Source organism: Myotis nattereri (genome assembly GCF_964212035.1).
Source record: "Myotis nattereri genome assembly, chromosome: 15".
NCBI lineage: Eukaryota > Metazoa > Chordata > Mammalia > Chiroptera > Vespertilionidae > Myotis > Myotis nattereri.
The window spans coordinates 30,504,520-30,523,256 of record NC_138090.1 but is presented as its reverse complement, the minus strand read 5'-3'; the positions used below and the strand labels follow the sequence as shown (position 1 = coordinate 30,523,256).

The window sequence follows — 18,737 nt, the reverse complement described above, 5'->3', positions numbered from 1 at the left end:
GAGAGAGAGAGAGAGAGAGAGAGATATTGAGATTTGAGATTTGTTGTTCTACCTATCCATGCATTCATTGGTTGATTCTTGTACATGCCCTGACTGGGGATTGAGCCTGCAACCTTGGCCTATTGGGATGATGCTTCCCCGCAAGGACTATTACTATTTTTTCTTTTTTTAAATCCTCACCTGAGGATATGTTTTTATTGATGTGAGAGAGCGAGAGAGAGACATCAGTGTGAGAGAGAAACTTCGGTCAGTTGCCTCCTGTATGCACCCTGGGGATTAAACCCACAACCTGGGTATGTGTCCTGACTGGAAATTGAACCTGTGACCTTTTGGTGTGTGGGACTACCCTCCAACCAATTGAGCCACACCCGCCAGGATGCATTTTTTTCTTAAAATTTTTTAATTTTTCAGTTACAGTTGACGTACAATATTTCACGTGTATAACCCCATGATTAGACAGGTATATAACTTACAAAGTGATCACCCAATTAATCTATTACACATCTGGCACTATATATAGTTATTATATTATTGACTGTATTCCCTATGTTGTACTTTACATCCCTATGACTGTTCTGTAACTACCAATTTGTACTTCCTAATCCCATCACCATTTTCATCCATCCCAACCCTCTTTGATCTGGCATTCGTAAAAATGTCTTCTGTAACTGTTAGTCTGTTTCTATTCTGCATGTTAATTTTTTGTTTTTTCTTAGATTCCACACATAATTAAAATTAAATGGCATTTGTGTTTCTCAGTCTGACTTACTTCACGCAGCACAATACCCTCCATGTCCATCCATGTTGTTGCAGATGGTAAGATTCCTTTTTTTTGGGTCCTCACCTGAGGATATGTTTATTGATTTTTAGAGATAGAGAGAGGGAGAGAGAGAAGAGAGAAAGATAGGAGAAAGAAAAATCTATCGGTTATCTCCCATACACGTCTGACTAGGGGTCAGACCTACAACCCTGATCTGGAAATGAACCCACAACCTTATAGCATACGGGGCGACACTCAAACAAACTGAGCCACCTGCCCAGGGCAAGACTTCATTCTTTTAATGACTGAGTCATATTCCATTGTATATATGCACCACCTCTTTATCCGTTCATTTATTTAAAAAATATATATTTTTGTTGATTTCAGAGAAGAGAGGGAGAGAGAGATAGAAACATCAATGATGAGAGAGAATCATTGATTGGCTGCCTCCTGCACGATCCACATTAGGGATTGAGCCTGCAACCCAGGCATGTGCCCTGACGGGGAATCGAACTGTGACTTCCTGGTTCATAGGTCGATTGCTCAACCACTAGCTACACTGGCTGGCTATCCATTCATCTATTCATGGACACTTAGTTGCTTCCATATCTTGGCTATTGTAAATAATGCTGCAACAGGCATAATGAAGCATACCTAGTATGTCTTTTTGATTTAGTGTTTTGGGTTTCTTTGGAGAAATACCCAGAAGTAGAATTGCTGGGTCCTTCTTTGTCTCTTGTTATAGCCTCTGTTATAAAGTCTATTTTGTCTGGTATAAGTATTGCTGCCCCAGCCTTTTTTGTTTGCTTTGTCCATTTTCATGAAATATCTTTGTCCATTTCTTTCAGTTGGTGTGTGTCTTTCCATTTGAATTGGGTCTCTTGTAGACAGCATATGTAAGGGTCTTGTTTTGCAATCCATTCAGCCACTGTATGTGTTTTGATAGGAACACTTAAGCCATTTGCATTTAAAGTAATTGTTGGTAGATATGTATTTATTGCCATTTTATTCATATTTAAAATATTTTTTTCTTCTTCTTAAAGAAGACCCTTTAACATTTTTTGTGATACTGGTTTGGTGGTGATGAACTTTAGTGTTTTCTTTTCTGGGAAGCTCGTTGTCTGTCTTTCAATTCTAAATGATAGCTTTGCTGAGCAGAATAATCTTGGTTATAGGTCCTTGTTTTTCATCACTTTGACTATTTCTTGCCAGCCCTTTCTGGTCTGCAAAGTTTCTGTTGAGAAATTAGGTGACAGCCTTATGGGATCTCTCTTGTAGGAAACTGACTTCTTTTCTCTTGCTACTTTTAAGATTCTCTCTTTGTTTCTAACCTTTGGCATTTTATTTATTTATTTATTTATTTATTTATTTATTAAATATTTATTGATTTCAGAGAGAGGAAGGGAGAGGGAGAGAGAGATTGAAACATCAATGATGAGAAAATAATTGCTTGGCTGCTTCCTGCATGCCCCCTAATGGAGATCAAGCCTGCAACCCGGGCATGTGCTCTTGACTGGCATCGAACCCGGGTCCCTCAGGCTGATGCTCTACCCACTGAGCCAAACCGGATAGGCTAACCTTTGGCATTTTAATTATGATGTGTCTTGGTGTGAGCTTTTTTTTTGGTTCATCTTGTTTCCTGGCACCCCCATAATGCAAATATTGGGACACTTGAAATTGTCCCAGAGGCTCCTTAAACTACTGTATTTTTCCATGTATAAGATGCTCTGTTTTTCTAAAATCATTAGACTAAAAATCGAGGGGCATCTTATACATGGAACTCAGTCAAGGAGGGAGCCTGCACTGGTGCGTAGCTGCCCATACCCTGTCAAACAGGCTTCCTCCAGTCACGAGCCTTATTGTTACTGACGTCAGCTGATGCCTTAGTAATTGGAGGTGGAGGTGGAGAGTGCGCAGATAAAACAGGGTCCTGAGCGTTCTGAGCCCATAAAGATGTCAAAAAATAAAAAGATAAGTACTGGTAAGTGATTGTCTTACTCTGCAAAATTCAAACTGAATGTAATCAGCTATGCAAAAGAGCATGGAAATAGAGCTGCAGAGAGACAATTTGGACCTCCTCCCCCTGAGTGTATGATCAGACAGTGGAGAAAACAGGAAGAACAACTTAAGATGCCAAAAAAGAAGAGGACCTTAAGAGGAATATCAGCAAAATGTTTAAAATACTGATTTCTTAATGTTGGGTTGGAAAAGTAGGGGGGCGTCTTATACATTGGGATGTCTTATACACGGAAAAATACAGTATCCTCATTTTTAAAAAAATTCTTTTTGCTGTTCTGATTGGGTATTTCTGCTTCTTTATCTTCCAAATTGCTGATTTGATCCTCTGCTTCATGAACTCTCCTGTTGATTCCTCTATAATGTAATCCTTATTTCTTACTAATTCTTTTTCATGGTTTTTTAATTTCTATTTTTACGTTTTCCATTTCTTTCTTGAAGTTCACACTAAGTTCGTTTGAACATCTTTATAACTAGTGGGTGTTTGTTTTTTGTTTTTTAAGTTGATTTAAAGAGAAAGGAAGAGAGAAGAGAAAAATAGAAACATCGATCAGCTGCCTTCTACACATCCCGTGCAGGGGATTGAGCCCAAAACCCGGGCATGTGCCCTGACTGGGAATCAAACCAGCAACTTCTTGGTACATGGGTTGATGCTTGACCATTGAGCCACACTGCCGGGTAACCAGTGTTTTGAACTTTGCATCTGGTATTTTGCTTACCTCCATTTTGTTTAGTTTTTTTTCTGGAGTTTTGTTCTGTTCTTTCATTTGGGACATGTTTCTTTGTCTCTTCATTTTGGCTTTCTACCTGTGTTTGTTTCTATGTATTAGGTAGAGCTGCTGTGTCTCCCAGATTTGGTAGAATGGTCTTATATAATAGGTGTCTTGTAGGGACTAGAGCAGGGGTGGGCAAACTTTTTGACTCGAGGGCCACAATGGGTTCTTAAACTGGACCGGCGGACCGGAACAAAAGCATGCATGGAGTGTTTGTGTGAACTAATATAAATTCAAAGTAAACATCATTACATAAAAGGGTATGGTCTTTTTTTTTTTTTTTAGTTTTATTCATTTCAAACTGGCCGGATCCGGCCCGCGGGCCGTAGTTTGCCCACGGCTGGACTGGAGGCACAGAGTACCTGGTCACCCGTTAGACTGTGTGCACCCTCCTCTCGTAGTTTAGACTTGATTGCTATTGGCATGTCATGGGAGGGATTTACGCCCGGCTGATCAGCTATGAGGATTGGCCTGACCACCATGGAGAATTATGCTCTGCAGGGACCAACCCCACAGAGCAGGACTCACTTCAGCGGGACTCTGATGCCCCGCTGTCTCTTGAATGTGTTGCTTGTGGAGGTGGTTGGGTTGTGCTTCAGTCCACTGGTTCACTGGCTGTGGGGTTTCCCAGGAGGGGCTTCCCAGGAGTTGCAGGCCAAGGTCAGCCATTGCGTGTGCCTTGTTGGGGACCACCTGGCATGAGCTACAAAGTGATATGTAGAAGGCTGCCACTTGTTCTAGGCTTGAAGGCGCCTGGAGAGGCCAGGCTGTGAACTGAGGCTGGCTGCTGCTAGTGTTGGGCCTGGGGCGGCTTAGGAAGAGGTGGTACCAAGGCCAGATGCTGCATGTTTGAGAGGTTTTAGGAATGTTTGCAGCATGAGCCAAGACAGGTTGTTTGTATGGAAAAGCCACTGGAAAGGGTTTGGGTGGGGCCTGAAAGTTGGGTGGAGCAATGAGTGTCTCAGGGAATCACCAGGGCAGGGTGAACAGTGTTGATGGACATTCAGATATGGCAACCCACCTGCTAGTTCTGTTGTGGTGCGGGGGGTGGGGTGGGAGGGTAGGGCAGGAAGAGGGTTCAGCAGGGGAACAATGCCATTTGCCAGCACTTCTGTCTGTGAGAAAGCCACCCCTCCAACCCTTACCCTCATGTCAGACAATATAGTTCCTCTCCGTATGTTTCTGGCATCTTTTGAGCTGCTGCCTCAGAGCTGGAGCTCACAGCTAGAGTTGGAGTAAGTCTGTGTACAGACCCTTTATGAGGAATGCATGGGACTTCAGCAGCTCTCTTCTCTCTTAGCTGCTCTTAGGGAAAGTAATGTATCTTAAAGGAAACAATGTTTATGTTGGATATTGAAGAATCCTAAACTTTTAGAACTAAAGGGGTGTTACGGATTATAAAATAAAGTTAAATTAAAAAATATATTAACAATCTGAGGCTTCCCCAACCCCCCTGCCTTTACTTATAAATAGTCACTCTTTTAGGAGAAAAATGGAAACATACAAGTATTAGACATTTCAGCTATGTCTTAGTTGTCTATTTTAGTATATAAGATGTTTAAAGACAATTCCATGTGGATTTTAGATTTTAGGATCACTTGTCAAGTTTTGGAACAAAGGCAGTTGGGATCTCATTGATTCTGTAAATCTGTTTGGGTAGTATTGCTATCTTAATATTAAGTCTTATCCATATCCCCCATTTTCTTAGGGCTTCTGTTTTGTAGTTTTCGCTGTGCAAGTCTTGCACGTCTTTGGTTAAACTTATTCCTAAATATCGTATTCTTTTTTATGCTTTTGTAAATGGTGTATTTTTTCTTAATTTTCTTTTCAGATTGTTTATTGCTAGTGTATAGAAATACAAATGGTTTTTTTGTATATTGATCTTGTATCCTGCAACCTTGCTGTGCTGCACTCATTTATTAGCTCTAATAGTTTTGTATAGATTCTTTAGGGTTTTACATCCTTTTTTTTTTATGGTGAGTGTTCTAGCTGGACAACCAGTTCCGTTCAAGCTTCAGTTGTGTCCCACTGGTGATAGGTTTTGATTTCCTGACTGTGTCCCTGTGTGGTTGGTATACTGCTTCTGTTAAGCTATGTTACTATAAGTCTTGCCTTGGGTTTTCAAGGGGAAAGGAATGTAGAGCACTTTTAATGGATTTTGTGAATAAGACTTGTGTAGAATGAGGACAGTATTTTCATAGTGCTGTGTCTGATTCTCTTAACAAAAGACAGACTGGTACCCAGTGTCCTGTAGTCTATCCTCCTTGGGTTATTCATTTTGTAAGAAATAAAACAGATGAATGTTGTCAGAGGTTGCAAATAAATAAGCATTTGTTTTGTAGGCACTTCACACTAATGAAGTGAAATGGCCCTAGCACTGATTTCTGTTATCTTGTGTGTTTCCAGTGCCCATGACCCCAGTCATAAAATGGTGAGGCCAACAGTGCACTTTAAAGATGGACAGATCACAGCATACTCATGTTTTCTTTCTTTTCTCTTCAATATATTTTTATTGATTTCAGAGAGAGGAAGGGAGAGGGAGGGAGAGAAACATCAATGATGAGAGAGAATTATTGATCTGCTACTTCCTTCATGCCTTGTACTGGGGATTGAGACCACAACCCAGGCATATGCCCTGACCGGGAATTGAACCCTGACCTTCTGCTCTTGGGTTGATGCTCAATCACCAAGCCACACTGGCAAGGTTATTCATGTTTTCTTTTGAGTCTTGCCCTTAGAGTGTGATAGTGATTTGGGATTCTAAAAGTACTAGAGGAGACCCGGTGCACGAAATTCGTGCATTGGAAGGGGGGCGTTCCCCTCAGCCCAGCCTGCACCCTCTCCAATCCGGGACCCCTTGGGGGATGTCTGACTGCCAGTTTAGGCCCAATTCCCGGCAGTCAGACATCCCTCTCACAATCCTGGACCGCTGGCTCCTAATTGCTCACTTGCCTGCCTGCCTGGTCGCCCCTAACTTCCCCCCTCTGCCGGCCTGATTGAACCCTCGCTGCCTCTGTGTGCCAGCCTGGTCGGCCCACACAGCCTGCTTGTTCAGTCGTTTTGGTTGTCCCTCTAACCCCCCTGCCAGCCAGGTTGTAGGCAGCCATTTTGTGAGGGTGTGAGGGTTTATTTGCATATTACCTCTTTATTACATAGGATTATGGCTAAGAGCTGGAGATATTGGTAATCTGTTTCCTGAGTTAGAGCCCAGGAATAGCCCTTTTATGCCTGTTAATCAGGATTTCAAGTGTGTGGTGTCTAAACAACTGTTCCTTATTGTGGTCTTTTATATTGAGGGTGAGTTAGGGAGTCAGGGAACCTGTAAACTTAACAATTGTGGATTTCACAATAGTGTGGTGAAGGCCTGGGGTGGGGGTGGGGGATCAGGTGCAGGGTGGAGCGGATCAATGGGGAAAAAAGGGGACATCTGTAATACTTTCAACAATGAAGATAAATTAAAAAAAAAAAAAAGAATTGTGGATTGCCTTCCTAATGTTATGGAGTCAGGACACTGGGTACCCGCCTATCTTTTGTTAAACAGAGGCCTGTTTTCACAGTCAGCTTGCAGCCTCTTTTCTCTAGTTTGATTTCATGTTTTTAACCTGTAGTTTTCAGGAATTTCTAGTTTCCGTTCTACAGCCCCCCCCCCCCCCTTTTATTTTTTTCTTTATAGCTACTTATTTAAAAAGCCCATTTTCTGTCTTCTCCCTGGATTTGGTAGCATGAGCATGAAACTTCACTGTAGACTGGAGCTTCCCTCAGGGGTTGTGGTGTGTGGGCTTTTTTTTTTTTTTAATTCTCACCTGAGGATATCTTTTTCATTGAGTTTTTTTTTTTTTTAAGGGAAAGGAGGGAGGGAGGAGATAGAGAGAGAGAAACATCTATGTGAGAGAGATACATCAATTGGTTACCTCCCCCACACGTGGTGCCGGGGATCATACCTGCAACTCAGGTATGTGCCCTTGATCAGCAGTTGAACCTGTGACCCATACTCTGATCAGTGAGTCACACTGGCCAAACCGCTTTCGGTGTTTGATTACTCTCAGCATAATTGTCTGAGAAAGTAGGGGCGGTTGTGCCACATCATTCCCTCTCTGTGTTCATTCTGAATCTATTCACTTTGCACTTTCTTCTGTTAAGGCAGGGATGGGGAACATCTGGCCTATGGGCTGTATAAGGCCAGATAAATCATTTGGTGTCCCTGACAAGGCAATCACAGTTAAGAGTCGAAATTCAATAAATCTAGGAGCTTTTTTCATAGCAATATAAATTTACATTAAGTGAAGAATGTTATAAATATCTAAATGGCCCTTGGCAGGAAAGAGGTTCCCCGCTTCTGTGTATTAAGAGAATTGTCTTGAAACATTAAATTTTCTGTTTCTTTTTTTGCTTTGTCCTGAAGTGAAAAAGAAGCATTTGAATTGAAGAAAGAAGCTGTATGAGGAGCATTTGTTTTCCCTCCAGCTTCTTTCCTACCTCATATTATTGTTAAAGTTTGCTTGGTTGCTTTATTCCCTTGAGCCTTCTTGTTCATTCAAATCAAATGAAGAAAACTTGACAAATAGTACCTATCTGAAACCAAAATACAAATACTGCCCCCCCCCAAACCCCACAAACCCAACAACAACACATACACACCCAAAACAAAACAAAACAAAACACACCCTCACAACTTTTGTTTACTTGGAAGTTGATCAAGGTCAGGATAATAGTCCTGACTAAAGATGACAGGTGGTACCCACTCCACTCCCACAGCAGAGTGAGACTTGAATTATGGGCTCTGGACACTGTCAGGAGAGGAGTGTTTTATGGCTCGTGTGCAGATAGAATTTAGTCTGTTGTAGTTTTTCTGTGATTCAGTTGAGGTTAGATTAGTGGTCTTTAAACAGTGTCCACTGAAGTCCTCTAAGGTTACATTTTAAGGAGATTTTTAAAAAATATGTTTTTATTGATTTTAGAGAGGAAGGGAGAAGGGTAGAGAGATAGAAACATCAATGATAGAGAAACATGGATAGAGAAACATGGATCGGCTGCCTCCTGCACACCCGCTACTGGGGATCTAGCCTGCAACCTGGGCATGTGCCCTGGGAATCGATATGAGAGTCATTGGTTGACGCTCAACCACTGAGCCACACCAGCTGGGCTTAAAGAGATTTTCAAAGCTGTACTGAGAACAGCATGTCTGGTCGTATTTTACATTTTCAGTTTCAAGAGAGAAAGAGTGGTTGTGAGTGTAGGCTCTGGAGCCAGCCAGACTGGATTTGAATCCTGGCCACACCATTTAAAGTGGGACCTTGGCTAAGTTTCAGATTTCTCATCTGTAAAGTGGGGATAATAAATAATCTAGCTTATGGTATTGTGATGATAAAATGAATACCGTATGAAGTTGCTAATATTAGACCCTTTTAAAAATTGCGATTATTGTAGATTCACATAATTGTAAGAAATAATACAGAGAGAGCCCTTGTCTACTTTGCCCGTTTTCTTCCAGTGGTAACATTTTGCAGAACTGTAGTAAACATCACAATCAGGATATGGACAGCGAGTCATATTTTATTGCCCCAGTTTCACTTATGCTGTGTGTGTGTGTGGTTTTATCACATATCCAGGCCCCTTATTCCATCATCACCATGAGTACCTCTCCCGTTGCTTTTCCCCCCTTTTTTAATCCTCACCTGAGGATGTGTGTGTGTGTGTGTGTGTGTGTGTGTGTGTGTGTGAGTGAGAGAGAGAGAGAGAGAGAGAGAGAGAGAGAGAGAGAGAGAGAGAGAAAGAGGATGAATGAAAGAGAGAGAAACATCAATGAGAGAAACATTGATCGGTTGCCTCTTGCCTGCTCTCTGACTGGAGATAGAACCTGCAACCTAGGTATGTGCCCTGACTGGGAATCGAGCCAGCCACCTTTTGGTGTATTGGATGACGATTCAACTAACTTAGCCACTTGGCCAGGCCTCCTGTTGCTTCTGGCTCATCTCCTTACCCTTGTACCTAACCTGACAACCACCAGTTTGTCCTTCATTTCTAAAATTTTACCATATGAGAATGTCATATAAGTGGAATAAATGTAAGCGTAACTTTTTGGTGTTAGCTTTGTATGGTCAGCTTAATCCTTTGATATCCATTTGAGATATTGCCATATCAATACTGCCTTCCTTTTTGTTGCTGATCACTGTTCCATGGTATGTGTGGAAACTGCTATGAATATGCTTTTTAAAAAATATATATTTTTATTGATTTCAGAGAGCAAGGGAGAGGGGGATAGAAATGCCAATGATGAAAAAGAATCATTGATTGGCTGCCTCCTTGATGCCCCCCACTGGGGATTGAGCCCACAGTCCAGGCATGTGTCCTAACTGGGAATGAAACCGTGTCCTTTGGTTCATAGGTGGACGCTCAAGCACTGAGCCACACCAGCCGAGCTGTGAATATTGTGCAGCGTATTGGATCTACAAAAATGGCTATCTCAAATAGCTCAGTCTGGTATCCAGAAGGCAGTAGGTGCTCTGCTGTTGAGTGTTGGCACTTCCACTGGACTTAGCTTGTCTCTGTGCATGTATTTGAACTTACTAAAAAAGTTTTTACTTATCAGGAAAAGCCATAGTTCTGCACTAGTTTCTTAAAACCCCGCCCTAAGCACACTGGGAAGTAGGGGGTGGGTAGGGAGACAAAATCGTCTCCAGTCCTGTAGCTCCTTGGGTGTGACCACCACCCTGGTGTAATTGTGGTGGTTTTGCCAACCAGTGTATTTAGAGTGCCTCCCCTGCCCTGGGCCCCATAGTCAGTTAGTGGTTTGAATGAGAACTTAACCCATTCAGCCTAGTTTCTATGAATGAGAATTTTAGCTCTATATAAGATTGTGGTTGAAAAAGGTGGTTTTTTGGCTAATAGTGTTTTAAGACCTGTGGGCTAAGGGAATTCCTAGGCATTAAGGGCTTTTGGAAAGGTAGTAAAGGGAGGGAAAGATGGGAGACTCGAGTAATGTTCAGTACTTTAAAATCCAGAGTGGCCCTAGCCAGTTTGGCTCAGTGGATAGAACGCCGGCCTGCGGACTCAGGGGTCTCGGGTTCGATTCTGGTCAAGGGCATGTACCTTGGTTGCGGGCACATCCCCAGTGGGGGGTGTGCAGGAGGCAGCTGATCGATGTTTCTGTCTATCCCTCTCCCTTCCTTTCTGTAAAAAAATCAATAAAATATATATTAAAAAAAAATAAAATCCAGAGTGAAAATTGTTTATTCAAAAGAATGGTTTGTAAGCCAGTTGAAACACCATGATATTTTTTGGTGTAGATTGGAAGTATATCAAGATAGGTTTAAAAAAAAATACTCATCTTGCCTGTCCAGCGTGGCTCAGTGGTTGAGGTCATGGTTTGATTCCTGGTCAGGGCATGTGCCTGGGTTTTGGACTTGATCCCTAGTGTGGGATGTGCAGGAGGCAGCCAATCAATGATTCCCTCTCATCATTGATGTTTCTATCTCTCCCTCTCCCTTCCTCTCTGAAATCAATAGAAAAAAATACACTATATATATCCTATATAATAAAAGCCTAATATGCAAATCGACCGAATGGAAGAATGACTGGTGGAATGACTGGTCGCTATGACGCGCAGATGCTTAACGCAGTAACTGCCCCCAGCCTGCAGGCACCAGGCCAGCCAAGGCGGGTGCCAGTCGGGGCCCCTGCCAGTAGCCTCACAGATCGGCCCTGATCGCCCGCCAGGCTTAGGGACCCTATGTTCATCAGGCCTCTAGTGTGTGTGTGTGTGTGTGTGTATGTATATATATAAACTTATGAAGCATCAATGATGAGAATCATTGATTGGCTGCCTCCTGCATGCCTCCTGGTGATTGAGCCTGACTGGACTTGAACCCAGGACCCTTCAGTCCGCAGGCCAATGATCTATCCACGGAGCCAAACTAGCTAGGGCGAGAAAGATAAATTTAAAATCTTGCATTGCTTCATTATTCAGGGATAACCACCACTATCTATAATAATAAAAGCATAATATGCTAATTAGGCCGGATGGCTGAACAGCTGAATGACGTCTGGACGACTGTCCGGACGAAGCTGGGTGCCAGGGTTGTGAGGGCCAAGCCCCTTGCATGAATTTCAGGCCTCTAGTTGTTAGATATTTCCTGCCCTGGCTCGTATGATTCAGTGTTGCTTCTTTTTCACTACAGGATAAAGCAAGCAAGAAATAGAAAATTAATGTTTCAAAACAATTATTTTCTCTTTTTTCTGCCAAGGGCCAGCACTTATGATTATCATCTTGTCCATATTGCCATTCCCATTGGTGGAAACATCTCTGTTGCTTTAGATGGATTGTTGGTGAGGTTTTGCATCCATGCTGGCCTTCCTCCCAGACATGGATGGGTAAATTATTCCATCAGTTGACTAGCTCCTCCTCCTTCTCTCAGTGGTCACCTGCCAGCTGTTTTAGACACTCACTGTTCATGTCTTCATGTCTGAGTCTGCACTCTGTCGAGTCTGGGAATATGCTGTTTTGAAGTACTGTAGCTATAAGCTAAAAGTAAAAAGAGTTGTCTAGTGCATTTCTGTTTGAAAATGTATCTTGATTATAGTTGTGGTGGTGGTAGTTTTGTTGTGAACAAGTATGCTACATGATGTGAACTGGTAGGTATGCTATATGAAGCTTTAAAAAAATATCTTAGATTATTTCTTTAGCATACTTCCCAGAAATGAGTTTACTCTGTCAAGAGGTATAAATATTTTAGAGGCTCTTTAATTTGTACTGTTCCGGAAATAAGTGAATCAATTACTATTTTTTTTTCACTTAGAATGAAAAGACCTTTAGGTCAGGATTTAAAAGACCTGGATTCTGTTTTCAACTTGCTTTTAATTCTCTGCCATGACCTCATACAACTAAAAATCTCCCTTAACTGAATTTGGGCCCAGTTTCCTTACTTGTAAAATAGCAGGTGGATTAGAGCACTGGTTCTTTATCCAGATGCTTTTGCTCCCAGGGGACATGTGACAATGTCTGTAGATATTCTGGTTGTCATATTGTTGGGGTTCATTCCTGGCAGCTAGTAGGTAGAGGCTGGGGTGCTGCTCAACACCTGCAAGTGGCAGGTCAACAGGGAATAGTCTGGCCAAAAATATCAGTGGTGCTGAGTTTGAGAAACCATGGATTAAAGGGGCCTCAAGTTTTTTTCAGTTGTATTAGTAGATATTATTTGCTGTATTCCTGTTGTGGTCATTCATCATACACTCTATTGCTCATTACTGTTTTTATTGGAAAATTGAAAAACTTAGACATGTTGCTTTTCACTAAAAGTGAGTTGCGACTGGAAGCTGCTTTTCCATATTCATTTTTAATAGTCCTTGAGGTTAATGTCAGCTTTGAAAAGCCCTATAAAGAAATAGAAAGACAGAAAAATCTTACTCCATTTTTGCAAAACACACACATCTATAAGGTCAGGAAACCACTGTGACTGCAGGGCCTGGGAATCCCACTTCATAAAAGCACCATGTCCTGAGAACCTTCTCCCTGTCTCCTGTCTGTGTGTTTCCCTGCCTGATTCTGCACTTTTGATGTGTTTGGAGATAGAAGAGAGCCTTATTTTAGGATGGGATTATGGAAAATGGGCATGAATGGTATTTTTTTAAAAATTAATACTGGTTTGTTTTATTGTTAAAGATCTCAAAGCTGTCCTGGGAGGTGATACAGTTTTATTGAGTTACCCCCCCCCCCCCCCCCAATGATACTGTAATATGGTTTCTTCCTTTCTGGCAGTATTATTGTGTCAAATGTCCAGGCTATAGTGGTTACTTGATTTATTTGGTTTCTTGTGTATAGGAAATTTGAGAGGCTTCTAAATAAAATCTGTTTCTCATAGTTATTTTGCAGGATTGTATATTTTGTCATTTGTTCTTTTTTGATAGTAAACTTTCAGTTTACCTTCAAATTGTTGAAATTGCTACATCTTAATGTAAAAATATTTGATGATTGAAAATAAAGTTTTTAGTGTCTGTATACCATTAAATTCTTAGTTGTGAATGATAGAAATAAATGATTTCAATTAATCACAAATGGAATTAGGACCAGTTGTTCAATTTAGGGACCAGGGGTCAGCCTGGCTTTGTTTTCCTCTCCACTCCCTGTCAAGGCATTAGAGTGGGTGAGGGGCATGCAGCCTCTGTCACTGTTGAAATTTTGGAAGACTATAGCTAGTATATCATGTGAGCTACAGGGGTTATAATGGTATAAATATGAAAACCAGTTCTTTATACCCTGTGTTTCAGCCAACCCTGCTTTAGCAATATTGTTGAAACTTCTGGTGCACTTCCCAGTTGGTGTCTACCTCCTACCCACAGAGGAAGCATTATTTTGAATTTTATATTTCATGATGATTTGCTTTTCACTGACATTTTACTGTATATATATTAAGTCAAATATTTTAAGTTTCCTGTACTTTTGAAAGACAAGATATATTTAGTATATTCCTCTGAGACCCCTTTTTTTTTGTTTTTTATTCACTGTTCATGGTATTTGAGATTTGATTATGTTGACACTAGAGGCCTGGTGCACGAAATTTGTGCACTGGAGGGGTTTGGGGGTTCCCTCAGCCTGGCCTGCGCCCTCTCACAGTCCGGGAGCCGTCAGTCAGACATCCTTAGCACTGCTGCGGAGGCGGGAGAAGCTCCCACCACCTCTGCTGCACTCACCAGCCGTGAGCCAGGCTTCTGGCTGAGCACTGTTCCCCCTGTGGGAGCGCACTGACCACCAGGGGGCAGCTCCTGCACTGAGCGTCTGCCCCCTTGTGGTCAGTGTGTGTCATAGTGACTGGCTGTTTGGTCAATTTGCATATTAACCTTTTATTATATAGGACTAGAGGCCTGGTGCACAAAAATTTGTGCACTCGGGGGAAAGGGGGGGTCCCTCAGCCCGGCCTGTGCCCTCTCACAGTCTGGGACCCCTCAGGAGATAACAACCTGCTGGCTTAGGCCTGCTCCCGGGTGGCAGAGGGCAGAACCAATCCCTAGGTGCAGCCCCTGGTCGGGCTCAGAGCAGGGCCGATTGGGGAGTTGGTGCGCCGACCCTGTCATGCACAGAGCAGGGTGGATCGGGAGGTTGCGATGCCACCCTCAGTCATGCTCAGGGTAGGGCCAATTGGGGGGTTGGGGCACCACCCCCTGTCACACTCAAGGCAGGGTCGATGGGGAGGTTGCGGCGCCACCCCCTGTCACGCACAGAGCAGGGCCAATCGGGGTTGGGGAGCTCCCCTCTGTCACTCACAGAGCAGGGCCCATCAGGGGGGTTGGGGCTCTGTACCCTGTCACCCACAGAGCAGGGTCGATCAGGGGGTTGGGGAGCTCCCCCCGTCACACACAGAGCAGGGCCCATCAGGGGGTTGGGGAGCTCCCCCCTGTCACTCACAGAGTAGGGCCGATAGGGGAGTTGAGGCACCGCCACTGTCACACTCAGGGCAGGGTCGATGGGGAGGTTATGGCTCTACTCCGTCACACACAGAGCAAAGCCCATGGGGGCGTGGGGGTTGGGGTGCCGCACCCTGTCACACACAGAGCCACAGGGCGATCCAGGGGATGGGGAGCTCCCCCCTATCAGGCACAGAGCAGGGCTGATCAGGGGGTTGGGGTGCCTTCCCCTGTCACCAATAGAGCAGGGCGGATAGGGAGGTTGTGGCCACGCCCCCTGTCACACACAGAGCCGCAGGGCGATCAGGGGGTTTGGGCGCTGCCCCCTGTTACCCTGATCCCGGTGCCGGGAGGCCTCGCGGCTCTGCTGGTCCTGGTGCTGGGAGGCATATTACCCTTTTACTACATAGGATAGAGGCCTGGTGCACGGGTGGGGTCCGGCTGGTTTGCCCTGAAGGGTGTCCTGGATCAGGGTGGGGGTCCCCACTGGGGTGCCTGGCCAGCCTGGGTTAGGAGCTGATGGCTGTTTGCAGCTGGTCACACCTTCTTCAGGGTGGGGGTCCCCACTGGGGTGCCTGGCCAGTCTGGGTGAGGGGCTGAGGGCTGTTTTCAGGCTGGCGGGTGTCTGAAGTTCCCAACTGCTCCTTTTTTTCTTTTTCTTTTTAATCTGGGCCAGCTTTAGCTCTGGCTCCAGCTCTTAGGCCTCCGTTGCTGAAAGCAGGTTTCTGGCCTTTGTTTATCTTCTGTATTTGAAACAGTGTTGCGATCCTGCTGGCTGAAGCCCTGGGGACTAAAGCAGGTTTCTGGGGTTTTGTTTAGCTTCTATATTTGTAACATAGTTGCTTAGAGTTGCAGCTCAGAGGTTGGCAGCGGCAGGCGGGAAACGTTGGAGTCCTCTGTCACTGAAGCAAGCAAGCCTCATGTTTGCTTCAAGCTGCCTGGCTGCCGGCCGCCATCTTGGCTGCCAGTTAATTTGCATATTGCCCTGATTAGCCAATGGGAAGGGTAGTGGTCGTACGCTAATTACCATGTTTCTCTTTTATTAGATAGGATTATATAGGATGTATGGTTGAAGTTTAGTAATTAATAAAGAGATTATTTACATATGGACTACCTCTGTAAGGAATGACTTGGAAGGAGCCTCTGCTCCATGAGCCTCAGCACTCTGTGCTTGCCACGGTATTCAGATACCTACACCCCCCACCCCCAACATTAAAAAAAAAAACCTTACCTGAGGATATTTTTCTATTGATTTTTAGAGAGAGTTGAAGAGAGAGAGAGAAATATGGATGTGAGAGAAATACATTGATTGGTTCCTCCTGCACGAGCCCTGACCAGGGCCTGGGCTGGGGAGGAGCCTGCAACCGAGGTACATGCCCTTGACCGTAATCGAACCTGGGACCCTTTGGTCTGCAGGCCAGTGCTCTATCCACTGAACCAAACCAGCTAGGGCCATTTATTTTTTTAAAAATAAATCATAGTAACACATTTTAAAAATATGTTTTTATTGATTTATTATAGAGAGAGGAAGGGAGAAGGATAGACCGATAGAAACATCGATCAGCTTGCCTCCTGGATGCCCCTTACTGGGGTGGGGATCAACCCACAACCCAGGCATCTGCACTGACCGGAAATCAAACTGGTGAGTCGTGGTTCATGGGTCGATGCTCAACCTCTGAGTCACATCAGCCAGTCCAGACAACATTTCTTTATCACATTTACAAAATCTTCAGACCCTCCTGGGGTTGCCCTGATCTTCCTGCTTGTCCTTAGTTGTGTTTGGAGGAACTCAAATGCATGTAGGAGGCTTGAATCATGTTTCTGAATTGGAGTTATCTGAAGCACATTGGTCTGAATTATGGTCCTTTGTCTTTGAGAATGGACCTATAAGTAGATTGAGGGAGAGACTGAGTGATGGATTTAGGGTAGTCAGGAATGTCCTGCTGAGAGGGACCAGTGAGCACAGACACAGACCAAAAATGGAAGAGAGAAAGTGGGCAGTGTTGAGAGGGAAGTGTCCAGATTGAGGCCATATAGAACAGGGAAATGGAGTGGGGGATGGGGTGGGATTGGAAGCATTGTATTAGGAGGCTGTGGGAGGTGGAGAGAGGTGGGCCATCGGGGTTTTGTGAACCAAAGGGAGATTTTGGATGTATTCTGAGTTTGAGAGGAAGCTTGCAAAATGTATAACTTTGGCAAAGGTTTAATAATTGTGAGATTCCTATCAAACTCCTTGTAAAGAGAAAAGTCTGTGAATCACCCAAGCCCCAGTCCTGAGGTCCCATCTCTGTGGAGAATGACAGGCCCACCTGAGTGTTCTTTTTTCAGCCTGGCCTTTCTGGGTATTGCTTTCCAGGAGAAATTACTGAGAATAGAGATTTCTATTTGAATAGTGTCCTAAAACAAATCATCAGGTGTGAACCTCTTTCCTGGGCTTTACTTTCCCTTTATAACCCTAAATCAGACATCTTACAAACTTTTTGCTTGTCTGGTGTTAAGTAAAATGAAGCAAGGTAGTAAGTAATAGAATAAATGGCTTCTTCAAATGGAGAGAGACAAATTGTAAGTAGAAAATCTCTCTAGTTAGTAGAAATTATTACTTTTTGCTAATTTTACTCTCTTTTTTCAGAATATACACCGCACTGCTCTGGACACACCTCTATTGGATTTAATATACAGTCCTTATCAACATCAACTTTCAGCTATGGAATCGGTAAATATTTTATTGCATTGCCTCTCATCAGTTCATGTGTGTTTATTTTCTTGTGTGTGTGTTTATTTTCATTGGTTTGTAAAAAGGAGTGTCAAAATAATGGTTCAGTCTCCAAGTTGGTTTTATTGGGCTTGATAGAGTTTTTGCTAAGTGTTTTGAATTTTGTTCTGGACTTCACTTAGATGAAAGTGTTTTAGAATAGTGGTAATGAGCTGTGTGGAGTTAATAAACAGCATCCGCGGTGTCCCAGTGAGGAATTCTTTGGAAAAATTGAACAGGTTGGTATCCAGGCCTGAAGGAAGTTTTCTTTTCAACTTCCTTTATCTTATTCCATCCCCAAGTAGTCTGGAAGCTACCTGGACCCTGTGCTTGCTAACTCACTGTGTTAGTCTTGTGCTCTATGTGTCTTGCATTAACACTGCACGAAGTGGAGAGCTTTTCTAGTCTGAGAATTGTTGCTTCTGCCCTGGGGGAAGCCGTGAGACCTGGTTGTGGTCTTGTCTGGTGTCCTGTGTGTCTGGGCAGCCAGTACCTTCTGGGTAGTCTCGGTAACTACTCCATGGTATTCCTGGAAGTTTGAGAGGAGGGGCGGCTGCTTCCTCAAGACTCTGGTCTCGGGTCTGACCTAACATCTGTTGCTCCTAAAAAAGCCCTTCCTTGGGAAATGTGTCACATTGGCATATGCTTTATTTCCTCTGATATGTGGATTGATAACAATTGGAAAGGAAACACTTAGCTCATTTTAGTTTTTCATACCATGACTGGTGTTAGTGTTTTTTAAGCAAACAGTTCAAAAGTGTATCATCTATTTTGTGTTGTTGTTCTTAGCAGACATGAAGGAAATCTTTCTGCTACATTCTTGGCAAGTGTTCTTTTAAAAAATCTTTTTTTTAAAAAAAAAATTTATTGATTTCAGAGAGGAAAGGAGAGATAGAAACATCAATGATGAGAGAGAATCATTGATTGGCTGCCTCCTGCACACCCCACACAGGGGATTGAGCCCTCAACCCAGGCATGTGCCCTGACCGGGAATCAAACCATGACCTCTGGTTCATAGTTCGATGCTCAACCACTGAGC

At 43.5% G+C, this 18,737-nt stretch overlaps 1 protein-coding gene across 1 annotated transcript in view; it reads left to right on the top strand.

Annotated features, from left to right (window-relative positions):
- The window catches only part of ANKRD11 (ankyrin repeat domain containing 11), a 269,053-nt gene that overhangs the window by 80,770 nt on the left and 169,546 nt on the right, over positions 1 to 18,737 (top strand). Inside the window, exons 2-3 of the mRNA XM_081107778.1 lie at positions 16,468 to 16,588; positions 17,576 to 17,659. The gene's annotated coding sequence lies outside the window, so the exon portion shown is untranslated. The remainder of the gene's footprint in view (positions 1 to 16,467; positions 16,589 to 17,575; positions 17,660 to 18,737) is intronic.